This window comes from Octopus sinensis, linkage group LG5 (assembly GCF_006345805.1).
Source record: "Octopus sinensis linkage group LG5, ASM634580v1, whole genome shotgun sequence".
Classification (NCBI taxonomy): domain Eukaryota; kingdom Metazoa; phylum Mollusca; class Cephalopoda; order Octopoda; family Octopodidae; genus Octopus; species Octopus sinensis.
Window position 1 is genome coordinate 48,212,502 of NC_043001.1, and position 5,703 is coordinate 48,218,204.

Sequence of the window (5,703 nt, forward strand, 5' to 3'; positions counted from 1 at the left end):
TGGGGCTCTGCCTTGAATTGTTTTACTCGAAAGAATCCACCCCAGTACTTATGTTTTTAAACTTGGTACTGTATACTATCGGTTTCATTTGTCGAACTGCTAGGTCATAGGGACATAAACACACCAACACCAGGTGTCATGCAATGGTGGGAAACAAACTCAAACACAAAGAGACACACACCACAAATATATATACATTCAGGTATGACAGGCTTCTTTCGGTTTCCGTCTACAAAATCCACTCACATGGCTTTAGTAGTCCGAGACTATTTTAAAACACGCTTGATCAAGGGTCCACACAGTGGGACTGAACTCGGAATCTGTGGTTGGGAAACAAACTACTTAGCACTCAGCCGCGCCTGGGCCTATGTATGTGAAATCTGTACAGTACCTAGGTTTCTCAAACGGTCACCCGTCTAAGTACTTTCTAGGCTCAGCCTTGTTTGACATCGGTGATCGGAAGAGAACCAGTGCATTCAACGTGATATATTTGCAAACTCCAGAAATTTCAGCGTATTATATTAATCATTCATTAGGAAATTGTTAGTCTGTCACAAAGGGTTGGGGTTAAGAAAATAGATGAAGATATATTAGAGTGACTTGATTCACACGAGCAAGAAATATCTAATGATATCCCTAACCCTAACACCTTTCTGGAAAAGATGAATGCAAAGAGGATGTTGAAGCGCAGCGAATTTAAGCATCGAAACATTTCTCTTTTAGATAATCTTTTAGATAATCCTTTCGGAATCGATAAAATAAGTACCAGTTGAGCACTGGGCGGATTTAATCGACTTGCCCGCTCCTCGGAAATTGTTAGACTTATGCCAAAATTTGAAATCATTATCTATCTATCTATCTATCTATCTATCTATCTATCTATCTATCTATCTATCTATCTATCTATCTATCTATCTATCTATCTATCTATCTACCTATCTATCTATCCATCAATCCATCTATCTATCTATCTATCTATCTATCTATCTATCTATCCATCAATCCATCATCTATCTATCTATCTATCTATCTATCTATCTATCTATATATATATATTATATATATATATATATATATATATATATATATATATATATATATATATATATATATACATATATATATATATTTATACACGCGCACACACACACATATAACAAATTAAAAGTGTGGTTTATTAGCAATTAGAACCTAAAGGCAAAATTAACAGAGGTCAGAAAAGTGACGGATGGTGCTGACTAGCACCGCTTTTGCTAAAATAAGAGTAAACTCTCCTCCGTAGGATCAGCAAGTAATTGGTCCTTGGCAGCTTTCATACATGTTCTCTAGCTGCACACACCTTCGGGTCTGCAGAGTTGACGTTCCTCTCTTCTGCTGTCTCCTCAGCACCAGGACTTCACTTGCTTCTGCCACCGCTTTCGTGAAATACCAGTACTTCCTCGTCACACTCTCCTTAGTCCCTCCAATCCCCCCTCTCTCTCTCTCTCGTCTGCCTCTCCACACAGAGCACTGAACCTGCTCCTCACTTCTATTGTGTACCTCTGCTGTAGATTATCATTTTCCTTGAAAGCTCCCCAGTCATAGATTGTTCTCCGGAGGTGAGCCTTACTCTTTCTTACCCGACCTTACTCATAACAAGCCGGTGGTCATTGCTCAGTATATTGAAATAGTTGTATGGCTCTGTGTTCTGAACTATATTCCGCCGCTTCTTCCTCACCAAAATGAAATCAATCTGGAACTTGGACAGGTGCGTATCAGAAATGTAGGTCTACATTGTCCCCGGTTTCTTCCTGAACCTTGGGTTCGTTGCCATCAAGTTCGCCTCCAGCAGGGTGTTCTTCAGTAATCTCCCATTTTGGTTGGTTTTGTTATGGAAGTACCAGTAAGGATCCTCACCGCTCTCCTTACTCAGATGTGCATTGAGGTCACTCAGAACAAGTAGGATGTTATGAGCTGGTGTACTGTTGGCAGTTCTAAACACTTCTTCATGGAACTCCTCTGCACCCCTCATCACAGTTCCCCTCGGTTGGACTATAGGCTGGGGAGAGAGGTATGATTTCCCTCACTGACAGATTGGCTCTTGCACTGTACACAAAACCCACTCTTTCTACTGCAGTACCACTGCAGATGTGGTGATTAGGTGACTCTTCTTTCAATCATCACTCTCTCTCTCTCTCTCTCGATATATATATATGTATATATATACACACACACACACACACACACACAACATATATATATATATATATATATATATATATATATATATATATATATATACATATATATACACACACACATATATATATATATATAATATATATATATATATATATATATATATATATATATATATATATATGTATATATATATATACACATATATGTATGTGTGTATATTGTACTGCACCCGTACCGTCAGTACAGGCGATTAATGTTTAAATGTATTGAAAGTGATAATAATATAAAGATAAAATGTAGAAAAACTACATGTAATATTGAATGCAGATATTTACACGATGCAACAGAATTGGCAATTGGAAAATTTAGAGAAGTGAAAAATAAAAACTTACTTTTCCGTTAAATATTATTAGCTTTAACACACAAACCGAGAATTTCGCCGTTTACCGTGAAGTAAATATGCAACAATAATGAGGAGAAAGAGGTGGTGACGACTGTATTTAATATAACTCAGATGAGTAAAATGTAGTTCTGAACATTAATTTTTCTCTGTGCCCGTTCATATTATTTCTGTTTGTAATTTTAATGATTACAACGTTGAATTTCCAGCGAGATGAGACGGGAGAAAGCAGATGTATTTCAATCTGAGTGAATGACTGACCTTGTGTTTTGTTAATGGTCATTGCAATTGGCGAGGCAAATAGACGTCTTACATCACAGCGTGCTAAATTTAGTATTGGGAGAAATAAATCCAATTGTTTCTTACTAAAAGTCAGTATTTAAAATCTAAACTTATATTGTATAATCTATGTTCTGTTATTCTGTTTGCCAACCAGGATAGTAACTGCAAACTGGTGCAAATAACATGATATAATATGCATGCGAAGTAATTCCAATAAGATTTGCGGCGATTTCCCTTTACGTAATATGAAATATTTATATATCAGGTTGAGTAAGAAGTAAGCGACGTTTGTGAACTATGAAGAATTTGTACTGGATTTTTGCAGAGTTTGGGATTTTTAAAAACATATTTTCGCAATTGTTCGATAATACAGACATAGACTTGCCCAAATGCATCAATAAATTAACATTGATATTTTTACACCGTTATTATAATCATCTGAAATGGAACTGTCAACGCACGATATTCGAGCATGCCCATCTGTTATCGATGACGGACAATTAAAGACCTTCATTGAGAAAGATTCACGTAAAACCACCCGGGAACTGGCAAAAGACATTCACGTTAGCAAGTAAACTGCGTGCAACCATTTGCATGCGATCAGAAAATCAAAAGCGCTTGATAAGTGGGTACCACACGATTTGAATGATAATCTGAAAATGCGCAGATATGAAATTTGCTCGTCACTTTTTCTCCGTAACCAAACCGATCCATATCTCAACCTTACGATGAAAAGTGGATTCTATACAATAATAAAGAAACGTTCTTCGCAGTGGTTGGACCAAAATGAAGGACGGAAAACCTTCCCTCAAATCGAGCACTTAAAAAGGAACGTTATGGTGACTATTTGGTGGTGTACTGCTGGACTCATCCACTATAACTTCTTAAAACCGGGAAAAACCATTACTACAGATACATATTGCCATGAAATTAGCAAAACGAAGGAAAATCTTACTCCTCCGTCCCAGACTGGTCAACAGAAGCATTTCAATCATTCATGACTATGCTCGACCACACGTTTCACTAATGACGCTCCAGAAGTGGAGGAAACCTGGCCACGAAGTTCTTCTTCACCAAGGATATTCGCGTGTGTGTGCGCGCGCGTAGATATATAATATATATGTATAGATAGATAGATAGATAGATAGATAGATAGATAGATAGATAGATAGATAGATTGATAGATAGATAGATAGATAGATAGATAAGTAGATAGGTAGATAGACAGACAGACAGACTGACAGACAGTCAGACAGTCAGACAGACAGATAGATAGATAGATAGATAGATAGATAGATAGATAGATAGATAGATAGATAGATAGATAGATAGATAGATAGATTCAGATAAATTAGGTACTTACTAGCTTCTAAGCTGAAGTGAAGACAGCACGTTCTTTGTCAATCTCCTTACCTTCTTGGAGGTTTCAAGTAAAATTATAATGTGTCCATCTGTTTTAATTTAATTTAATTCTGTCTTTATGCAACTGAGGATTGCTCTGCATTTAAATTGATGTAATGATTGCATTGTTCAATTAAATGGAGTTGCTTGAAACGATCGTACTGCATAATGCATTATGTGTTTGTGTGTGCATGTATATGTGTGTGCGTGTGTGTGTGTATGTATGTGTGTGTGTGTGTGTGGTGTGTGTGTGTGTGTGTGTGTGTGTGTGTGTGTGTGTGTGTTAGGGACTTTGAAGCATTAAGAATCACAGAATTTAAATCAAACTGTTCTGGTCCATATATATATATATATATATATATATATATATATATATATATTATATATATATATATATATATATATATTAGGTCGTCAAATATGAAATTTGTAGTAAGGTATATGGTAGATTTTGACAGTTGCTCATTTAAGCCATTATTATATTTCGACAATCTTTAGTTTTTGCTAGAAAGCTGACGCATCTATTTCTTTATTCTAACTCATTTTGCACTTTATAAAGTATTTATAAATCGTGTTTTGTTATTTTTGTTTAGAGATGGATAAATCGTAAATTCGTACCGTTATGAAATATGAGTTCTTCCTCGAAGATACAGCATCACAGACAACTCGGAATATTTATGAAATATTTCATTCTATTGTTATTATACAGCAGACAATATCAAATTGGTTTGCAAAATTTCTTTCTGGTAACTTTAACCTCACAAATGAGCAACGCGGTCGATCAGAAACAAAGGTGGATAATGACAATCTGGAAGCCACCGTCGAGTCAGATCTATCTCAACGTACCCGTGTATTATCATTGATGTTTGGTATTAGCAAACAAACAATATTGACTCACTTAGTTTAAATTGGAAAAGTGAAAAAGTTCGATAAGTGTGTTCTGCATGAACTGAATGAAATCAGAAATAGCAACATTATGAAGCCTGCATTATCATACTTTTAATCGAATTTTAACATGTGATGAGAAATGGATCCAATACAACAACCGTAAGCGTTCAACACAATGGTTGGACAAAGACGAGTCACCAAAACACAGTTCAAAAAGCAGATTTCATCAAAAGATGCTGATGGTGTGTGTTTGGTGGTCTGGCGCAGGTGTCATTCATTATGATTTCATTAAACCTGACTTATCAATTGCAGCCAACTGGACCAAATGATACAGAAACTTACAAAAAAAAGCCTAGATTTATCAACAGATCCACTCCTATTTTATTACATGACAACGCCAGACCACACATCGCAAAAATGACATAAGTGAAACTACAATAGTTGAAGTTGGAAGTTCTCCATCATCCACCATATTCATCTGATCTGTAATTCTATATTTTAGTTTATCTTTCCATGTTACAATTTTTATATACCTGGTTCCTTACATTTGG

General features: G+C 35.8%; 1 pseudogene; it reads right to left on the reverse strand.

Annotated features, from left to right (window-relative positions):
- Positions 1 to 377: 377 nt before the first annotated feature.
- Positions 378 to 498, reverse strand: LOC115212508 (annotated as a pseudogene).
- Between the last annotated feature and the right edge of the window lie 5,205 nt (positions 499 to 5,703).